We start from the raw sequence: 22,968 nt of genomic DNA on the forward strand, positions 1-22,968 counted from the left end.
AGAATGTCTCTGCAAAGAAGCTTTGGGACAGAGACAAGAGGCTGCAAAGGGGGGAGGAACAGTCCCAGTGAGAATGAAAGGACACTGTCCTTAAGAAAACAGAGAAGTGAGTGAGAGAAGAAGAAATAGACAGTAAAAGCAGGCTTCCTTCCACCGGGGAAATAGGCAAGGGACAGGCACTTGGCTGCTTAATTCATGTGGGCAAATAACGCTCAGGCTAGTAATCCCTGGAAGACGGGAATGGTTTCAGAGGAAGAAGCTGAGGTTACCCCCAAACTCTCCCCATGAGCTAGCTGTACACTTAGCTTGGGCCGTGCGGAGGGAGGCTACGGCACTACAAGCCCAGCGAGGGAGAAAAGCAGGGAAGGGCAGGGGAGGCTTCGTAGGTCAGCCTCTGAGCTAACGGGAAATTGCACAGTTTGTTCAAGACTTGTTCAAGTCGTTGTGTTTGGACTAGCAAAAGTTACCATTTGAGCCACTACCCTAGAAAGTCCGATTTATAATGTACAGTAGATAATTAGATGTTATAGTTTAAACGCCTCTTGAGGCTCTTGGTCCCAGGAAAGGGGAGGCTGAGGGGTGAGAGCAGAGTCCCCCAGGAGCTGCCTCTGGTCGGTCGTGGACTCCCCTGGCGGCCCCGAGCCGCCTAGGGAGCAGCTCACTCTTCCCTGGGAGCAGGTAAGAAAACCAAAAGCCACAGCTCAGCAGGAGCCTCAACCTCTCCCCCGCCCCCCACCATGTCTCTGCCAGGACAACAAGCCAACTCCTGCCTCATTCCGACCACAAGGGCCTGAGGCCAAGTTAACCAGAATGAAGGGACATTCCAGAGGATGAGGAACGCCAGGATCCTTGGCCTGGTTACCAGGCTGGGGTGGGGACTCCCAGGCGGGGCTTGGAGCTGCATGTGCAGTTTGCGGGGCAGAGCCCAGAGATCAATGCTCTCGGCAGGGTCAGGACACGGGGAAGTGGGAGGGTGGCATCAGAGTTTTGTCTCCCAAACAGAACGGCTTTTCTCTGGGAAGGAGACCTGAGGGGTTTTAAACCCTGGCAACTCCTTGACCTTCTAGAAGCCCTGCCCGTCGGCCTCCTTTCATGGTCCTGACAATAATGGACACGTGCGCTGATGAGGGAAATAACCCCAGATAGAACAGGGGCCACACAGCCTGTGAGTGTGACTGGTGGGTCTGGTCATGCAAACGATGGTAGCCACTGGCTCGCGGACTTCTGAGGTCGATGCCTTTCAAAGTCTATTCCAACTGTGCATCTCTGGGGAACATGTCACCTATCAGGACACTGCTAGCTGATGGTGGTGTCTAAGCCTGACGTGCTAGATTGTCTTACTCAGACCAAGGATTTCTTGGCACAGGTAAGAAGAGCAAGGTTTACGGTGTGTGTGTCTTCTTGCATGGGCTTGTGCTTCTGGTATACTGGCAACCAGAGGGGTCTCCACAGGACTAAGGGAAGGCTGAAGCCCTCAGGAGAGGAGCAGTGAAAGGAGTCATTCAATGGGCCAGAAACACACCGTGCTACACAGCCAGACACAGGAGGCATTCGTCACAGTTTCAAGCATTTAAAGTTTACACAATAGAAGCAAGCCTTGTTCTTTTCGGGAAGTGGCACTTTGCAGAGGAAACCAACCTCAGGTAAGCCGTCGCAGTTATGCAAAGGAGATTTTTATCCTCAGGTTCCCAAATTCCATTTCATCATTTATAAAACGTCCACCATTTTGGCCCCGACCCTGGGTCTTGTTGATGAAATCCTCATGAAATTGAAAGCAGGGTGGTGGTGGGGGGTGGGGAACAGTCATACGAATGTCAATGGAAGAATTACAAATGGACCCACAGGAGCACAGGTATGCATATTGCCATCATCCCTTTAGATGTTCAGACTCATTCATTCTCATTTTGCTCGCTGCAACTGATCCTAAAATTAAGGCCAACCACCTCCCTTTGTGTCCTAAACTGTAGACCAAATTAGAGGCCATCAGCATAATTTCCTAGTAGTGTCTTTGAGTGTCTTTGAGTTAAAGTCCTAAGATGTAACTTTTAAAAATAAAAACATTATAACTTTGGAAAGAGAATTATCAATGACCAATGCTGTCCCACTTAGAGCAACTTTTAAAGAAAACAAAGTGTAAGGTGCAACATTTTTTTTTTTTTCCCAATTCTTTCCAAGCACATCTTAATAGCCCCTGTCTCTCCCTCATGGTTTTAGTAAGAATCCTTTTTCCCAGCTCACCCAGAATTCCAGTCTTTGACATGGAGACTTTGTGAATGATCCTGGAATGTGGGACTATTCTGATACGGAAAACTCATAATGTCGTTCCGCCTCAGAGAAATCAGATGGGGGGTGGGCACAAGGAAACTCCTGGGCAGGAAATTGTTTTTTGCTGAGTGATTCACCCTCATGCTGCCAGCTGGATTCCAGCTCAGCCCCTCCTTTCCAAAGCTTAAAGTCCAGTGTGACCAGAAGGAAGGGAGCCAGCTAGGTCAAGAAGAGATTCCAGAAAGATCTGGTCTGAGTTGAGGTATGGAAAGTGTATCTCGATTCCGGGTATATATCCAAGAATTAAAAGCCATGTCACGAAGGCATTTCTATGTGTAAGTGTTCACAGCAGCATGGTTCACAGCAGTTAGAATGTGGAAGCAGCTGCGTGTCCGTCAATGGATAAATGGAGAAACAGGATCTGGTGTCTGCTGTATGCACAAAATGGACTATTACTCAGCCTTAAAGGAGGAGACGTTAAGGTTGAATATTATTCAGCCTTAAAGGAGGAGAAAGGAGGAAACATTCGATGACGTGGATGAACTTTGAAGACATTAAAGCTATGTGAAAGAAGCCAGACAAATGCTGAATAATCTCACTTACATGAGGTTCTTTGAGTCGTTCAATCCATAGACAAAACGAAAAAAAATTCTTGTTGTTGCCAGGGCTGCAAGCAGATGGAAAAGAGACCGAGGAGTTATTGTCGAATAGGTATAGAGTTTCAGTTTTACAAGAAGAAATGTCCAGGAGATCTGTTGCAATGTGAATACATTTAACACATTGAACACTATGGAACTGTACACTTGGAAATGGTGAGGATAGTAAAAAAAAAAAAAAAAAAAAAAGAAAAAAAAATGATAGAGAATTTGTAGGTGTTGAAAGTGATGGGAACATAAGAAATGCCCTTAGATCTGGGATGGTTAACTTCATGGGTCAAGTCAACTGGGCCACGGGGTCCCGGATAGTTGGTCAAACATTATTCTGGGCATTTTTGTAAGGGTGTTTTTGGATGAGATTGACATGTTAGTCAGTAGGCTGAGTAAAGCAGATTGTCATCCCTAGTGGGGTGGATCCCATCTAATCAGTTGAAGGCCTACATAGAACAGAAAGGCTGACTCTTTGCAGAGGAAGAGAGAATTTTTTCTTCAGGGTTTCCCCCCCCCCTGCTTTAGGACTCAGAATGAAACATCATCTCTCCTAAGAGTCTAGATTGCCTAGTCACCCTACCAATCTTGGGACTTCTCGGCCTCCATAATCCGGTTCAGTTTCTCTGGACAACCCTGCCTGGTTCAGGGTCTTAGGAAGTCTTCCTGGAAGAGGTCTCAGTAGACCTGAGCTTTGACAGAAACCTCAGTAATATAGCACAAATGGGACACAGAGGCCCCTGTGACATGTTGAGGTGTATGTCAAGAATTAGGACACATTTCAGCTTTACTGGAGTCAGTGGTGAGGCTGAGAGGAGGTGAGGCCGGCCCATGGAGAGACTTATGAGCTATGCTGAGGAGGTTTACCCTATAGACCTACACTTCCCACCCAGGTCTGCGGACGGAGGTGTGTAAGAGATACTTCCCACAAGGCACATAGCAAACATTCAAGTCAAGGTCAGATAGGACTAGTAATTCCCTGGCTGAACAAGTGAATGGGTTTCTTTACTGCAGGACTTTTCAGAGGCTTTAATGAGCTGGTGTGCAGCATGAATCTTCAGGAGACCATGCTGTATTTTAACACAGACACCCTCCTCTTGTCTGGTTCTGATACTTACTAGGATGGTGAAGTAAGCCAGTTTCCAGAGAGGGCTGCTAAGAGCTTAGAAGTCACTGAAAGGGTTTAAGTGGGAGACTGACCTGGCCAGTTCTTTGATTTTAATAGATAAATTTTGTTAAAGTCTATAAATCTGCCACTGGTTCATTTAGGTGGCATAAGGTGATGGTGTCAATATTCTGCCTAGACCATGCTGGGTCTCTTTGGATCCCTTTGGATCCCTTTAACTATTTCTGTGTGGACTACCCTTGGGCTACCGGGGCCCATTACTCCTTCTCCCAGGGTGTCCTTGGCAACAATTGTATGGTGAGGGAATGGGAAAGCCCAGGTCCCTTCCTTAAGTTGGGTCAAACCCAAGGCAGAATCTGTACTCAAGAGTGCCTCTGTGGGGCCAGCCTGAGGCTGGCACCGATCTGAAACCTTGTCCTTCTCTACCTTCTTCCTCTTCCCTGTCCCATTTCCCCACTTCGTCCCAGACTCTGCTCCTAGGAAACCCAACCTAGGACTGCAGGCTGCTGGGCTGGTCTTGTTAGAAGAAGGCAGGGTGGTAGTAGTAGGAATGGGGAGATCATCTCAGGTAGTAGGAATGGGGAGACAGTCTTAGGTAGTAGGAATGGGGAGACAGTCTCAGTTTCAAGAATATTTTAAAGATGTCAAAGCAGCAGAAATTGATATAGATGATTAGCAACAGAAGATGAGCCCAAGATAATTTCAGCCTCCTAACGTAGCTACCATCATCTCCAGGAAAATAGAAAAAGTCAAATTTGATGAATTCTGTTTTGACCTACTAAAACTGAGGCTCTCTGGGGGCAGCTATACAAAGAGCTTTTTTAACATGTGTATGGACACGAGATTCAAGGAGGAAGGTGAGAACTGTAGATATGGACATAAGAACCATCAGCCAAAAGGTCATGGTGAACAAACAATCAACAAGCAAAGTAGAATGAGTATGACACCCAAGAGGGTTTGAGGATTGTGGGGAGTGGGTTAAAAAATCAAGTTCCTGCAGCCTCTCAGGTTTAAGGGACAGGCAGAAGAAGAAGTCTGTAAAGACTAAGAAAGGCTCTCAGGGAGGTGGTGGGGGGGAGGGACAGGGAGAAGGTAGGTATATTGAGCGCGGAAGTATTTTTAGGAGGAAGGCCAACAGCATTGAATTAGCTAGGGATTGCTGAGGATCTGCTTGACAAGGCGATATGGAGGCTGTTGGTTTCTTTGAAAAACCATTTTCACGAAGTGACAAGAAAGCCAAGTTTTAGTAGAGTCGATGGCCTTTTAGAATGTGGAGTTGTCCGTGTTAAAAAGTCTGATGGGACTAAAGGAAACAACATAGGTGGGTTTCACAGGTGAGGAAACTGAGGCCCAGAGGCTAACTAATGTGCCCAAAGTCGGACGCAATGGTGTGGCCGGCATTCAGATCAGGAACACATTTGACTGAGGTCCTGCCTGTCCTCTGGCTTTCATCCGGCTGCCTCCTGAGTAAGTCATTTCGCTCTTAGCAGTTTTTGAACACTCACAGCGTCTCCTCTGAGTCTATCCTTTTTAACTAGCACAAGAAACAAATCTCAAAGGTGAAAGGCAAAACCTCTCCATTGTGCCCTTTCTCTCCAGGTTCTCCCTCTTGCTTCACCCTTTGCAAAAATGGACAGAAATTTTCCAAGATCAAGAAGCATAAAATCTGTTTTGTTTTTAAACCTTGTCAGAAGAAGGAAACTTTCCACTCTTTCTAAAAAATTTCCACTTGCTTTTTTTTTTTTTAAAGATTTTATTTATTTATTTGACAGACAGAGATTACAAGTAGGCAGAGAGACAGGCAGAGAGGCAGAGAAAGAGGAGGAACCAGGCTCCCTGCTGAGCAGAGAGCCCGATTCAGGGCTCGATCCCAGAACCCTGGAATCACCCAAGCTGAAGGCAGAGGCTTTAACCCACTGAGCCACCCAGGTGCCCCAAAATTTCCACTTGCTTTTTTTTCTTTTTTTTAAAGATTTATTTATTTATTTGACAGACAGAGATCACAAGTAGGCAGAGAGGCAGGCAGAGAGAGAGAGAGGAGGAAGCAGGCTCCCTGCAGAGCAGAGAGCCCCATGCGGGGCTCGATCCCAGGACCCTGGGATCATGACCTGAGCCGAAGGCAGAGGCTTTAACCCACTGAGCCACCCAGGCGCCCCTCCACTTGCTTTTTAAAGAAAAAAAGAAAACCCAGTCTCCCTGGAAATACTCTAGCAGTTAACAACTAAGCTAGATGCTGTTGACCATAGCTTCCTAAATGCCCAGTAGCCTCCAGCTTTTAATTTTCTGTGATACAACTGTAATTCAAGGGATGTCATATTACATATATTAAACCTGAAGGCTGTACTGGTATATATTTATTGTACACAAAGCCAAATGCAAAAAGATTTTTAAATTCTATTTATTTAAACTAGAAAAAAAAAACCCAAAGCAATTCACATATTTCTTTTACTCCCCACCTCTGACATGCACCAGTATATTCTCTGTGTCTATAAGCTTAGTAGATAGATAGATAGATAGGTAGATTTAGATATATATAAAATATATAAATAATATAGTATATAAAAATAAAAATAAATATACAACATATTAAATATATATATTTAGATTCCATATATAAGAGAGATCATATGATATTTGTCCTTCTCTGTCTGATTTACTTCACTTAGTAAAATGCCCTGAAGGTCCATCCATGTTGTTGCAAATGGCAAGGCTTCCTTCTTTCCTATGGCTGAATGATATTCTGATGTGCATATAGACCATAGTTTTTTATCCATCCATCCATCAGTGGCCCCTTAGGTTGTTTCTGTATCTTGACTATTGTAAATAATCTTGCAATAAGCATGGGTGTGCATCTATCTTTTTGAATTAGTGTTTCTGTTTGCTTCAGATAAATACCCAGAGGTAGAATTATTAGATCGTAGGGTCGCTCTATTCTGAATTCTTTGAGGAAACTCCATACTGTTTCGCACAGTGGCTGTACCAGTCTGCATTCCCACCATCCATGCACAAAGTTTCCTTTTTCTCCACATCCTCGCCAGCATTTATGTTTTAACTTTTTTATAGTAGCCGTTCTCACAGGGGTGAGGTGATATCTCATTGGGGGTTTGACTTGTGTCTCCCCGATGATAACTGATGGTGAACATCATCTCACGTGTAAAGACTCAATTTTGACCCCGGGTGGGAGCAAACCCTTGCAAGTCTGCGAGGTTGTCCTGTGGGTACAATGTATGCTTTGAACCAGCTTTCAGTACGTGCTGCTTCCTCACCACTGGCCAAAATACATAGATTTCAGGGTAAGAATAAGGGTGGTCCATCTCACGATTAGACCTAATGTCTGAAGGGCGGCCGAATAAATCACTCAAAATATACCACTTTCGCATAAAAATTATTTTAAGCAAAGGCACTTGGAAAAGAGCAGGTGCAAAAAGAATGCTCAGATCTGTTTTCTTCCTGAAAGCAGGAGATACACCCCCTTGACGGAAGCTACCTAATTTCTTCCAACGGAAAATAAGCCCTAGGGACCCCTGGGTTCAACACCACCAGCAAAAACCAAGAGAACAATAGGACCTGGTGATCAGGTAGGTCAGAGCTGTAGCTATCAAGAGAACTGGGTCCATAAAACCAGACCCTGTTATCTGTTCATTATAGGTAGGCTGATGCATGGAGCACATTGAGCTGCACACTTGGCTGAAACTTAGTGTCTCAGGGTTCTAGAGATTGGAAGCCCAGGACCAAGGTGCTGGCAGGATGGGGTCCTTCTGAGAGTTCCAAAGGAGAATCTGGCTCTTGCCTCTCCCCTGCCTTCTGATGCTTTGCTGGTAATCTTTGGTGTTCTATGCTTTGTAGACACATTGCCTTAATTTCTGTCTTCGTGCTCACATGGCATTCTGTGTGTATGTGTTTTTGTGTCCAAATAAGCCTTTTTGAAAAAATAGGGACACCAGTCCTATTGAGTTAGGGCCTACCCCTAATTTATCTAATCACATCTGCAACAAAGGTATTTCCAAACAAGGTCACATTGAAGGTACAGGGATTGGAACTTTGACAATGAATTCTGGAGAGACACAATTCAACGGGTAACACCTCTACTAATAATAGAAGCAAATTGCTCATAACTAATAGTAACATGAGGACGAATCGGAGGGACCCGGGCAGAAAGCAGGATGGCTGAGGAGGAGCTAGAGGGGTAGAGTTTGGGAGAAAAGGGGAAGGCATGTCTCTCCCAGAGCTCCTGAGCCACCCAGCTGCGGAGCCCCATTCTTGGGGCTCTTGGGGTGGTGCAGAGCTAGTGGTGGCCACACTCATGGGACAGTTGTAGATTCTGGTTATAACAATCCACATGGTGTGGGCTCCACTGATCAACAAGGCTCTCAAGTGAGAATCCAGGTAGTCTCCCTGTCCCAGAGTTAGCTAGCTTGTTAGCAGCTTGGAACAATGGCCAGCTTCACATGGAGTGGCTCGGACAGGGTCCTCATAAATTTGATTTGGTGCTGGTGATCTGGGGCTTTTTGGTGGTGGTCTGCACTCCTTGAGGTTACAGGCGGTGGCTTAAGAAGGAGGAGGCCAGCGTGCCTGGTCATTGGATGGGGGCTATTGGGTAAGAACGGTCACAGCAACTTCAAAGAAAGCCAATACATCTGAGCAGCAGGCAAGTGTATCCATGCCTCGTTATGTGGATATGGTACTTTTTTTTTTTTAAAGATTTTATATATTTATTTGAGAGAGAGAAAGAGAGCACAGAAGGAAAGTGAGAGGGAGAAGCAGACTCCCCAGTGAACAGGGAGCCCGACGTGGGACTCGAACCCAGGACCCTCAGATCATGACCTGAGCTTAACCAACTAAGCCACTCAGGCACCCTGGATATGACACGTATCTACCGTGCAGAAGGCTCGGCTCTGTGCTGGCCTCATAAACCAGAGTCCCTGCCACAAGGACTTGAACGTGCTAGGATCTAATTTTCCAGATTTGTTTCTTTGATTTAATGGAAAATACATGTCTGTTTCCTCACCACACTATTTTTATATTTGGACCAGAGTTAGGTACTCCATCTTCTTGTTACCGTCGGCTTGCTGCTTCTCCTAGAGCCCTGTTGCTGAGTGAGTGTTAGCCAGAAGACCTGCTCCAACGCAGAACAACAGTGCTATTCCTCCCAGCACGGGAGCAATGTCCCTAGCCCCAGGTTGGCCCAGCAGTGAGCCAGGCCCAACAGGATCGAAAAGGAGAGGCGATAGCAAGAAATGGCTGTCTTCTTGGCTTAAAGTCGTGTTGGTATGCTCACGTGTATGACTTGCTTGCTTCCTTCCTTGGGCTTTTTCAGACCCCCATGTCGCTGGCAAGAATAACATGGAGTCCTCTGAACTATAGCTAATTCCTGGCTTTCCCCAGGTTGTTGGCCAGTGGGGTGTAGAGATGAATGGTATGTATGGCCACATGCTCGGGGATTGCTGGGACCCAGTGCAGATGGAGCACAGGTGCTTCTAGATAACATAAAACTACCAAGAGAGTAAAACTGCTATGGGAACAATGGGTCGCATATAAGAACAAGCATGATTTTTTTTTTTTTATTTATAGTTTCCTCATGGTTTGATTTACTTCTTTTTTTTTATTACAGGATTGTAACTCTAGATTAGACATGAATCTAGAAACTGAACCACAAGCCACTTAAAAACATCAGGACTAGTAAAATAAGTTTTTCTGATGATTATTTTTTTGTCCTGACAGATGTGACTTATCTTTGACAACCTAATGGCCCAGATGAAAGAAATCTCAATGAAATGAAATACAGATTGCAGTGTGATATTGACACCAAATGACATCTTTAGGTTGCTGTTTGTGTCCTCTTTGCTTGATGGACTGATTGATTGGTTGAGAAAACAATTGTCTAGATCTGTCACCAGGGCCAGATACCAAAACCATTGCAAAAGGACTCTTCTTCATTCTGATTTTTCTCACTCAATAGACACCATGCTTCCCAGACAACTAGGAAACCAGAATAAAGGTTCAGTCAACAGTGTTGGGGCACTGATTTTTTTCTCTTTCTTCTTGACTTTTCCTGCTGCTTGGATGACCTGGGAAACCCGCGGAGTCCCACTGTAGGCTGACACAATTTGGGGAGAAGGTGAGGTTTTGCCCTGGGCCAGACCCAAGCCCAGGACTTCCCCTCCCCTTCTCTCTCTGATCTCTGCCCACAGAGGAAGGAGGATTCTTCTGTATTCTACCACAGCATGGAGGTATCCGGTGGTACCCAGATGTTGAGAAGGGCCAATGTAGCAACACAGCTCCAGCGAAAGGTCTGGGACAGCTTCTGAATGATTGGAAATGGTAGCCTAACTTTCAGTTTATTAGACGCCACTTGAAGATTTCCAGAGCAATTTTCATAACCTCTCACAATAGCTTTTTTCCAGTATAATTATCTGTGGGTTAGAGGAATAGAGATTGTGGTACAAAGAGGAAATCCTTGCTGCCGAGCTCAGATGAATCCACCCCATTCTGTAGCAGGAAGACTGGTTATCTGACGTCCTGTCCCTCCGTCTGCTCCCTCCTGGGCAGTAAAATGGCCACACCATTTTATGCTTCGCGCTGCCTTTTCATAACAGATGCATGGTGTTCTGGACTCTTGGAAACAGACATTCTCCACTCCCATAAGGAAGAGGGAACAGAAAACATTTCAAGGCAACATGTTTTCTGTCTTGGCCACTTAACATCATCCTCAGTCTCACCCAAAAAAGTCAGTATTCACATTGATGTATGAAAGCAACTGCATCTAGATTACCTTAACCAAGAGAGAGTCCCATAATTCAAGTCAAAAGTAACCAAAAAGAGAATGAAAAACATATGGCAGAGAATGGAAACAGCACGTCTATTAAAATACCTTCGCAATTTGCTTTATCTCTCCTTCCAGACATCCTGCCTAGAGTGGTTTCCTTCTGCTCTGCACCAACATCCCCTCTTCCCCCTTTCTTTAGGCAGCAGTCATGAAAAGCAGCCTTTGATGTGGGGCTAACCACTCACCCACCCCCCAGCTCTTCCGCCAAATTACAGGACTAGGCTGGAAGCCCAGGGCCCGCTGCAGAGACCCTGAAACAAGGCAAAAGGGGCCAGTCCTCAGGCTGTGATTTGTCTTACATATTCTGTGGCAGGGAAGGGAGGTGGATTTGACCACACTACACGAACAATCTGCACTTTCTCACTTAGACACAGATGTGGGGGGGCGTGGAGCCCAGTGCAGGGCTCAATCTCATGACCCTGAGATCATGACCTGAGCCGAAATCAAGATTCAGATGCTTAACCTGCTGAGCCACCCAGGCGCCCCTCATTTTTCTTTTATTTCACAAGGACTCACAGTATTAGTACAACTGATCTGGTAGGTAACCATTTCATTGGTTCTAGTGTAAGGGGATTATGTAGCGATCTGCAGAGAGTAAAGGACGTCTGAGAGGCTGGTAGGAGGAAAGGAGGTGCCCTGGGCACTGCAAGGGTTTAAGAGAAAGGAAATTCTGCAAATACGGTTTACAGCAGTGAATCTCTAAGGCTTTGATAGAGATTCACCTAGATTCCACACTAGGAAGTGCATTTGTAAGTCCTAACCACAAATGACAAAGTGTGCCATGAAATAATTCTTATCCTCATGATGTGAGATGATTCTTTTTCTTTCGCTTTTTTCTTTCTTTTTAAATCTCATCAATGTTATGTCATTGTTAGGAATATGCAGGTCTCAATACATTACAAAGGTATCGTGGCTCACTATGAAATTATGAAATGGACCCTCATTTGGACAACTTGCATTTACAGCACACTCAGGCAAGGGAGAATTTCTTGTGAACTCATGGTTCTCATATGAACTTGGGGAGTGACAACAGAGAAGACAGGCACCCATTTTAGGAAAATGTCACAAAGGGAAGTCAAGCTCCAAGGTGGGGTGTGGGGCTCTCAAATGCTGATCATCTCTGGAAGAAAGAAGCACCTGTGGCTGGGGTGCCTGGGTGGCTCAGTCATTAAGCATCTGCCTTCGGCTCAGGTCAAGATCCAGGGTCTTGGGATCTGATCTCCACAGGTGTGGGGCTCCCTGCTCAGCAGGGAGCCTGCTTCTCTCTCTCTCCCACTCTCACTGCTTGTGTGCCCTCTCTCGCTGTGTCTCTCTCTTTTAAAAAATAAGAAAAGAAAAAACACATATGACTTTAACTCAGTGGCCTGTATCTAGGCCACATCCTAGTACCTTATAAGAAATCCCACTTTGGGGTTTCTTATCTTCTCGGTGAAAGGAATAAAAATGTCTGAGGTTTCAGGAAGCTTCTCCACATTGAATAATCCCTCTACAGGGTTATGTTTCCAGCTAAGGCAGCTCCCACAGGGACCTCGGTGCATGTGACTGAAGCCTGGGGTTCAGAGGCTGGAACTCTGTTAGAGCTGTTGACCTGGTATGCTCAGTAAAAGCATTTTCTTTCCCTTTCAGGTGGCCCAGTTTGGACCATAATTTCTACGGTCAGCCCAAGATGGATAATTTATATTATTATTATTATGTCACAAAACCATAGAGTCTATGTGTTTATTCAACTGATTTCTAACTTGTGATGTATACTTTAAGTGTATTTAAAGTGTCAGAATAATACAAATGGGTACCTGCTTCTAAAGTTCAAGGTCATGGTGGTCAGGACCTGTCATGTGGAAGTGTGTTTGCGGCATTCTCCTCAGTCCTGCCTACCTGGAGGCCCTGAGCCCTTCCTACCCTTGCAGCCCCCGAGCCGGCCTCAAGCAGAAGGAGGGAATATGCAGTATATTTTAGGGACAGCCCTGTGCCCCCCGAGGTGAGGTCTGGACATAGTTCAACGACCATAGATTTGAGAGTCTTGCTGAGCTGTGGCTACCTCCCCAAACTGCCATCGGTTCCCAACATCCAGTCTCCTCCTACAACGCTGCTGCTTCTTTTACCCACAGAAGGCTTCCACCTCGCATCCTTGCTTCCCCGGTGGAGTAGGGCTGTGTCCTGAACTGTCTCATTTTCGGGGCCATGGAACTGCCTGCCAGCTATCCTCCAGACCCTGAGAGGTGGAAACTATCAGAGGCCACCAGCCCTACTTGGGGGCCGGCCCATGATTTCCTTGTGTGGCTGACACGTGGTCTCACTGGCCCCGTCCCTTTGCCTCCTGGTGCTCTGCTGCTTGCTGACATTTCCACAGTCCTTGTTGTTGAGACCTGGGCCACCTCCCTTCCTGTCCTAGGTCATCTGTGTCATGGGTGGGGTGTGCCTCTCTGGAGCACGCTGAGCTCGGTCCCCCCTGGCTGGCCCAGCACCTGTGGGGTGTCAATAGGCTCTTCTTCACCTGCCCTCTTACTGTGGGGCATCCTGGCTCCAGGTTTACCCTGAACTGCCTGGGCCCCTCATCCCCATGGGGTGGGTTCAGCCTGTCTTCATGCAAGGCTTTCATTTCCACTTTGCAACCTACTTTTATCAAATGTCTGTGGTTTCTTGAAAGTCAATAATATGCTTGAGGACGAGGTGAGACTGATTATTTTTAAGAGAAAATGACTAGAGTGAAGTCTTTGGCATCCTACATCTCAGGGGAGCTGGGCAAAAGGGGGCAAACCTTCCTGTTTCATGACCTGTACAAAACCCAAATCTGGGCCCCAATCTTCCCATTTTCCCTTCATTACAGCAAAGGAAAAAGTTTTGATAAATACTAAAGACCTTGCTATGTACTGCATTAGGGTGAGGGTCAAGAAATCAGCTGGGATTCAGATCCCAGGTCTGCTGCTTTGTTGTTGTTTTTTTTTTTTTTTTTTTTTTAATATTTTTGTTTATTTATTTGACAGATCACAAGTAGGCAGAGAGGCAGGCAGAGAGAGACAGGAGGAAGCAGGCTCCCTGCTGAGTAGAGAGCCCGATGCGGGACTCGATCCCAGGACCCTGAGATCATGACCTGAGCCGAAGGCAGAGGCTTTAACCCACTGAGCCACCCAGGCGCCCCCCAGGTCTGCTGCTTTGTAACTGGTACATGGAATCATGGCCTCCCGAACCTGTTCACACCCTAATGTCCAGAATATATGAAGGGATTTCACAGATATGATTAAGTTAAGGGTTTTGAGATGGGGACATTATCCCAGCATATCCAAGTGAGCCCAGTGTAATTATAAGAGTCCTTATAAGGGGAAGAGGAAGCAGGAGAGTCAGACTCAAAGAGAGACTGAAGATGTTACATCGTTGGCTTTGAAGGTGGAGAGAAGGGCCATGAACAGGTGGATTCAGGCGGCCTCCAGAAGCTGGAAGAGGTAAAGGAACAGATTTCTCCCCTTGGGTCTCCAGAAGGAGCACACAGCCCTGCAGAAACCCAGATTTTAGCCTAGTGAGACCCACATCAGACTCCCAACCTCCAGAACTGTGAGATCATAAATTTGCATTGCTTTCAGACAATAAACTTAGGGTAATTTGTTACAGCAGCGAGAAGAAACTTACACATCAACTTTCATCTGAATTTCAATTGGTTTTCTCATCTGTAAACTCCACACCACGTGGTTGTTGTGAATAATACTGCCCACACCATGTGGTTGTTGTGAAGACAGGACAACATGAAGCAAGTCAGATGCACGGTCTGCTCTCTGGCACATGGTATGTGCTCAATTAATGGTTACTGTTACTATTATTATTGCCTTGTTCAATCCTTACAAGTACTTTAAGAAGTTATTGCTATTAGGCCCATTTTACAGACAGGGTTTCAGGAGTTGCAATCTTGCCTGAGTTCCTTGCAAGGGGCAGTGTTAAAAGCCAAGCAAAATCAGCCTGACTCCCCAGCACCTGCCCTCCTCCCTTAACAAAATGCAGGTGTGCTGGGAGTTTTTGCAAGGACATATAAGCTGTGGACCCGGAGAACTGGACTTAACCCCTACCATGAATGCTTGACGATGGCTAATGGCATGAATTACAGTGAAAGCGTTTCTAAGCATTCAAATGAAATACATAAAATGGGGTTATGGAGACTCCATCCTTCAACACACACTTATGAAGCACCTACTGTATACCACCTACGGTTACAGATGATGGGGCTACCTCAGTGAACAAAACAGAGAGCCTCTGCTTTCATTGGAGCTCATGTGGTATTAGGGAAGAGACAGACACCAATATCCATGGTGTGTATATGTGTGAGATGATAAGGGTTTTGTAAAGAAAGTAAATCAGGGGTGCCTGGGTAGCTCAGTCGGTTAAGCATCTGACTTTAGGCTCAGGTCATGATCTCAGGGTCCTGGGATCAAGCCCTGTATGGAGCCCTGGGTCAGGCTCCTCAATCGGCAGGGAGTCTGCTCCTCCCTCTCCCTCTGCCCCTCCCCCACTCCTCCTATCTCTCAAATACATAAAAATGCATTAAAAAGACTTTTTTAAAAAAGAATAAAAGTAAATCAGGAATAAATCAGGGCAACAAGCTAGAGAGTATAATTTTAGATGGGCTGTTCAGGGGTGGCACTGGAATTGGTGGGAAGGAGGTGTGTGATTTTCTGGGAGGAGCACCTGATCCATTGGTGGCACCAGCAAGTGCAAAAGCCCTGGGGTGGGGCAGCTGCTTGGCGCAGTTGTGGAAAGGCAGGGTAACTGGAGCATCCTCCAGGGGGGCAAGAAAGGCAAGAGATGAGGTCAGATTTCAGGGCCCGGCTCATGCCAGGCTCTATAGGTTAAGTAGCAACAGGATTTTATTTTGATTTGGGAAGCCACCAGGGGGTTTTGGGCAGGCAAGGGACACAGCCTAATTTAAGTTACAAAAAAAGATAAATTTTAAAAAGAACCTCGTGGTCCAAGTGAGCTCATGCTGGCCTCGGGAGCTGCCTGAGCTGCTCCTGCCCGAGGCTGGCGGAGGTTTGCAGACGTTTCCCAGGAAACAGTGAAGTGCCGCGTTGGAAAGTAGAAACAGCTCAGGGCGGGCTGCCAGGATCCTGCCTGAGCTCATTCACAGCCAGACTAGAGGTTCGCTACTGCGACTTGTTAATAATGGTGTCTGAAGGGTTTATCAATACTTCTATCCGAATTCGATTCTTTAACTGATGTTGAACACACCACTGTGAATTTCCAAATCTCCTGACTTGTTGAGAATTCTCTTTTATTGAGAAGATTCTCAGTCTGCCCTCCTTGCTGCCCTCTGAGTTTTCCATGTGAGCGTATTTTAGACACGACATTGTGAACATCTCTTCCCTCACCTGGAGGATGGCCCATCCTGGTTAATTTGAGCAACCACACATTAGCAAAACTGTTCATTGGATTTTTATATTTTCAATTTGCAGGAGTAGAGAGAGGGGTGCCTTAAAGGAGTCTGTCTTAGGCACTTTGAAAAATCTCTGGGCTTTCTTGACATTGCTTGCATATCACTCTTTTTTTCACAGGACCTAACTGGAGAGTCTCGTTGACCTCTGTTGATTTAGGGATTACAAGGGCATAATAACTGGTTTGTTATTCAGTGTAAATAAAGTTAGGATTGTAAAGTAAGGAGAAGTTTCTCTCTTCACCCACTTTTTGTTCACTAAATTATATTTAAGATTTTATTTATTTATTTGAGAGAGATCACAAGCAGGCAGAGAGGCAGGCAGAGAGAGAGAAAGGGAAGCAGGCTCCCTGCTGAGCAGAGAGCCCGACGCGGGGCTTGATCCCAGGACCCTGAGATCATGACCTGAGCAGAAGGCAGAGGATTTAACCTACTGAGCCACCCAGGCGCCCCACTAAATTATATTTAAAGTGAGCAGAATTGTTGTTGTTTCCCAACAAATTAACCATGAGATTCTGATCAAATTTGGAAAGATTCTGAAGAAGGAACCTCATATCTAGAATTCATTTAGCATCACCAATCCTCTTTCCCTTCCCTCAACACCCACACCAGACACTTACACACACGTGCTCTCGTCACCCACACACCACACGGACTGTGGTGAATAAGAACTTCCAAATCAAAGAATTTACTCCTTAAGGATATATTATCATCAAATATTAGTGTTCATTTCCCAATGAAAATCCCATTTAAAGAGGCATTATTTGAATCATGAGTTATGTCCTTGTGCTGTGTATCAATGATGAAAAAGGACTATTAAACTTGTTTCCAAGCCAGTATCACAGAAGGGAAAAGTACTAGCCAACAAGGAAAACTTCTGGCTCCCTTCCTATGTATCTTAACACTTCTTGCTCCTGAATTAAACACTGCAATTTAGTCCAGCAAATATTTATTGGGTACCTGCTGTGCGCAAGGCACCGTGTTAGCCTTCAGGGTCTGACTGAGGAGATTAACACCTTTCCCATGTTCTTGCAAAGGTGCTGGGAATAAAGGAAGAATTTTAAAGAGAAAAATAAGGGGTAAGTGGAAAGCCTTCACTCATGCTATTTTAAAGATTTTATTTATTTTTGCAAGAGAGAGAGCTAGCTCTAGTAGGAAGGGAGAGGTGCAGAGGGAGAAGCAGGGTCCCCGATGCAGGGCTCGATCCCAGGACCCCAGGATTATGACCTGAGTTGAAGGCAGATGCTTAACCTACTGAGCCACCCAGCCTCCCCTCCCTCCCTCATTTTTAAGACGAGTTTCTTTCTTCATAGTGGGAACTTTTCTAGCAATCTCGGGTGAGGTTCTTGTCAGTCCTGGCCCTGTACTGCCTGGGTTCCGATCCCAGCTTCTCCACCTGTTGGTTCTGAGCACTTTACTTCTCAGCACCTGGCTGTCCTCACCTCTAAGCCACAAACCAGAAGCACTCCTCCCGGAGCTGCTCCTCGGATCACACGGGTGGTACTCACAACAAGCCAGCACACAGCGAGCACCCAACAGCAGCTCCTAGCACCTCTCTAGCCCAGAGCTTCATTCTGTTTTAAGGCTGGAATTGAAATTAGTCCCAATTCAGATTCTTGGCAGAGAGGTTTGTTTTACTTTTTCTTTTTTTTTTTTTACTTTTGGGAGCCAGTATACCTCTTCCTCATTTTCTCTTAAAGATTTTATTTATTTATTTGACAGAGAGCCTGAGAGATCACAAGCACGGGTGTAGCGGCAGGCAGAAGGAGAGGGAGAAGCAGGCTCCCCTGCTCAGCAGGGAGCCCCATTTAGGGCTCAATCCTAGAACCAGGAGATGGTGACCTGGGCTGAAGGCAGACACTTAACCTGCTGAGCCACCCAGGTGCCCCAGGACACATCTTCATTTCCTCTTACAAAATGCGGGTTTATAGAAATATTCAAAGAAAACAAAGAGAAGAATTGTCCTTAAGTCATTACTGTGATGTCTCCTTGCCCAACACACATGTTTAGCTCATCTTGGACCCTAGGACACGCCCTTCAGTCTCTATAGGTTAAGTAGCAACAGGATTTTATTTATTTCCCTCTCCTACTTTCATAATTCCTTACTTCTGTTGGCTCCATACACTTGTCAGTGCAAACTTTACCCCCATATATCTTTCCTAGAGGAACACCTCCCACCATTCCTACAGGGTGCATGCCTGCCACTCAGACCACACTACACTGTTCATTGCCTATGGCCCGAAGACTGCTCTTTTGTTATTCTAATGCCAACTGGAGGGTCTCGATAACCTTTTGCCATGGGTAGCAGGGTTCTAAGCCAGGTTCCTTCCCTGAAAATAGGGATAATGCCTGTAGGGTGGCTGGGAATGTTATTTGAACTAATACTAGTTCCCAGAGAGAGTGTTCATTCCATAGATTGTAGCTATTGTTTTCTGAAAAGCTACCCTTCTGGTTGTTTATTTATAGTTTTTATAATCAGCAGCAAAAATTACAGTGCTTTATTTGTGCATGGAATTTTGCAATTAAAAAAAAAGTCCACGATTAGTCTCTGTGTAGGAATTTAGCAAACTATTTTAAATGTAGGGAAAATATTGGGGCACCTAGGTGGCTCAGTAGGTTAAAGCCTCTGCCTTTGGCTCAGGTCATGATCCCAGGGTCCTGGGATCAAGCCCTGCATCAGGCTCTCTGCTCAGCGGGGAGCCTGCTTCCTCCTCTCTCTTTCTCTGCTTGCCTCTCTGCCTGCTTGTGATCTCTTTCAATTAAATAAATTTTTAAAAAATTGAAAAATATTTATAAAATGTAAGGAAAATATAAAATTACAAGTAATCTTATCCCACAGAAACAACTTTGTATATTTTGGTGTATTTTTTCAATACGTATGTATACATGTATATAATACAGTGAAGATCCTATATTATAAACATAGCTTTGTGTTTAAAAATTAAAAATTCTTTGCAACCTTTATTTCCAATGATTGTATGTATTTCAAACAATGCCTGTATCACAATTTTTTAACCACCCTGTACTCGAGCAGTTGTACTGTTTATCATTTTAATTAGACACATATGTTGTCATATACCCCTTCGTGCCTTCCTATTAGCCAGTTTGTCTTACTACGAAGGGTATGAATTAGAGAGAAATAGAATAATCAACATCACGGATTTTCCTTTTTTTTGTTCATGCTAAACCATGAACTAACATTTTGAAATTTGCCTAGATTTATCAGACAAAACTGAGCCCAGGCCGAAAGCACTCTGGTGCCTTTTGCTTAAAGTTAAAATAGATTACCACCCCCCCCTCAGATACCCATACGCATTCATGCTGATTAGACAGGTCCTGGGCAAGGAAAGAAGGCTCATTTCCTAAAAACCAAAACGAAATTTTTGCACTTTCCCCTTAAAATCTAACTATACATGCCTTCTTGGTAAAACACATGGACTATATTTTATGAGTCGTTGGCTTGATATGGTTTCACTTCAGTGTAACTTTTTGGTATTACTTTTTAACTGTAACGAAACTCTTTTGTTAGAATGAATTGTTATTCCTCTTCTCTCTGTTTAAAATTTATCTTTTAAATTCAACAAAGCCCGGAATTACAAACATGTACTCAGAGTTAAAATTGATTTTTGCAAGCTTACACTTAAGATAATTAATGATATTTATGAAATACAGCTGTCAAATATCAAACTGCTCAGGACTTTGTTATTTCCTTTCTATTCTTCATCCTTGTTTTGGTATATTGGAGACTAAATGATAAAAGGCTGATGAATCAGTGATAATGAAAAAAATCAGTAAAATAAGTTTGTAGGGATCATGTAGGTCAAGGCACAAAACGGTCATGTAATTTTTACTATGCAGTAGATCACATTAATAGTGTAGAAGTTAGCAGATTGTACTTTAAAACTAGTTATATTCTGATAAAAATTGCTTATCTAAAGCTCAGTTTATGTTTTTTAACATCCCATCAGTGTTATTCCCAACTATTATGGGTCTTTTAGTATTCTGGCTAAATGAAAGAAGTTACAATGTCATATAAAGATAACTAATTTTCAAAGAATTAAAGTTTAAAAAAGAAGTAGGTTATTACCAAATAAACTGATTATATATATATTTCTTTCTTAATTATAATTTGTAGTTCCCCATGTAATTTGCTTTTGGATTCATCTTAAAACACAGCAATCTGGGCAATATAATGAGAATTTTTTCCCACCCTTGTAAAGCTAGTATTAAATTAATGGTTCGTCTTAAAATCAAGGACCTCTTAGAATCAAGAAATAGTTAAACAATAAATGTAGTAAGACTACACAAAATGTTTCATTTTCTTCTCTCTGTTGGTCTGTATTTTCTATGGCGAGCATGTATTTGTACAGTAAGAAAAAATAAAAGAAAATATAAACATTATGAATATCATTTCACCCTCTTGCATGGCGTTAAAAACAAGACAACAGGCCCCAAATGGAGTCACTTACACTAAACTCTGTGTCACCATACAGACCCGACTTCATTATAATTCTGGTCTTTTCCAGAAATGGGATTTTGAACCAGTCAACTAAGAATCACCTGATCAGTGTTAGGTCATCTGCCTGAGAGACTCCTGCCATTCTCTAAAGGAAAGTGACCTTGCAATAACCAGTGCACTTTTTTGTCTGGTGTAACTTCCTTGTTCTTGTCCCGTCTGTCTATGAAAGTTTTCCATTTTGCGCAGCACCTCAGAGCTCCGTTCTGCGTGCTGGATGAAATGCTGCCCAATTCATGAATCATTGAATAGAATCAGTAATATCTTCCCAATTTACTCAGTTGAATTTTGGTTTTGTTGACAGTGGGGAGAGGATGATTTGTTTATTTATTTTTTAAAGATTTTATTTATCTGTCAGAGAAAGAGAGAGAGAGCACAAGCAGGGGGAGAAGGACAGGGAGAAGCAGGCTCCGCACTGAGCAGAGAGCCTGACATGGGTCTTGATCCCAGGACTCCCGGGATCATGACCTGAGCTGGAGGCAGACACCTAACTCACTGAGCCACCCTGTGCTCTGGGAGAGGACAATTTAAACTCAGTTTCATGGCCACCTATTTTACATATGAAATATTTTAGATACCAGTAGATAGTGTGTTAAGAGCTATGAGATTTCAGAGAGAACTATGACATGGCCTAGCCTCGGGGATATGGAACCAATGGAGAGCTCTGGAAGCCCTAAATGGGGTGATGAACTCTAATAGTGCAAAATGTATTAAAAAATAGGTGAGATTGAAGGAGCAGTCAGGGAATCTTTTAGGGGAGACAATGCAACTCTTCGTGGAGGTTATACATTGAAATATTTTCTTAGTATTAGACAAGACAAACATCATCATGTGAGTTGAGGAGTGGGCTCCTTCATTAAAAACAAAAACTCCTGTAAGATTGGATGGGGCTCAAAATGTAATATATTCGGTGATAGCACAGGTTATGAACCCAGCAATAAAACAAAATTCAAATAACCTTCCTCAAGAAACAGACAGAACAAGAACAAACCTATAAGAACAAGTATGTGATAAAACGACATCAATCAAGCCAATAACGCAGATGTTGATACTATCTTTTGACCCCAGAATTATTTAAAAATAACTGATCTATTTTATATATACATTTATTAGATTGGACCTAATAAGGTGCCTTGCAGAGAGTAGGTCTAGAGGACGTTTTTATGTCTGACACCTATTATCGTAACATGTCATCCTATCGGTATTAATGTTATTACGCAATTGGCCCTAGAATTACTCAGTACTGTGCCTTTGCTCATATCCTGCTCTAGGAATTAGTAAACTATTAATGCATTTCCTTTAAGCACACAACAGCTATCCGTCCTTTTGAACCATCAGCCGGAACAAGTCATCTTGTAGAAACATACTTTCCCAGCATAAGCAGACCCGCCAGTAATTTGTCTTCTTACCCCCAGGTCATCCAGAAATTCTGTCAGGGAGCAAAAGCTCCCAAGCACTGTGGTTTCCCCTCTTCCAATTTTCACTTTATAATTTTTTTTCCTCCTAAAAACAAAGCTTTCTGGGGTTCACAACTCAGTGTCATTGCCGATTTGCACTCAGAGAGGGTCAGGTGAACAAAGGGTCCTCTCCAGGTGCTTCCTATTCCCGGAGGCACCTGTAGTAGCATTGCAGGGGGCAGGTTCTATCACCATCCACGCCGCCTCCCCCCCAACCCCGTAGCCATGGGGCAGGAACTGACTGCAGCAGGAGCCCCCTGCCTGGGGCTGTGCTTGGGGTCTGCAAGTCCACGTGCCAGAGAGCTCCCTCCCAGGGCACAAAGGCTGACAGCTGGCCTTGAAGCCCGTACAGATGCAGGGAAGGAAGGTTGGCCAGAGAAAGGAGGAAGCTTACCTGTCCTGTCTTCTGCCCTCCAGCCGGACCAAAGAGGACAGTGGCAGTGCAGAGCCAAGCACTCTGTGTATGCAGCTGCTGGCCAGCTGCCGCCTCTTGTCAGCAGGGCTATAAATAAGGTGCTGTCCAGAGCTCTGGAGATAAGAACCCAGCCCCTTGCTCTCGAGAGCCTTTTAAGGTATCCAAATTAAAGGAGCCTCGGCCCCCAGATGGGTAGGGGCTGCCAGCTCCCCATTTGGCCTGCCTGCCTCAAGGACATCGCAGGCCTCACACATATTCCAGCTATCCCAAACAGCAGGGGAAGGGGAAAACCACAGCGCTGGGAAG

At 44.6% G+C, this 22,968-nt stretch overlaps 1 protein-coding gene across 2 annotated transcripts in view; it reads right to left on the minus strand.

Annotated features, from left to right (window-relative positions):
* FHL2 (four and a half LIM domains 2) overlaps window positions 1–22,749 on the minus strand; it is a 67,058-nt gene extending 44,309 nt beyond the window's left edge. Inside the window, exon 1 of one of the 2 annotated variants that reach the window (XM_032842436.1) lies at window positions 22,642–22,749. The gene's annotated coding sequence lies outside the window, so the exon portion shown is untranslated. The remainder of the gene's footprint in view (window positions 1–22,641) is intronic. The other variant, XM_032842435.1, reaches the window with a different exon arrangement.
* Window positions 22,750–22,968: the final 219 nt, after the last annotated feature.

This window comes from Lontra canadensis, unplaced genomic scaffold (genome assembly GCF_010015895.1).
Source record: "Lontra canadensis isolate GAN:19392208 unplaced genomic scaffold, GSC_riverotter_1.0 scaffold130, whole genome shotgun sequence".
Lineage (NCBI taxonomy): Eukaryota > Metazoa > Chordata > Mammalia > Carnivora > Mustelidae > Lontra > Lontra canadensis.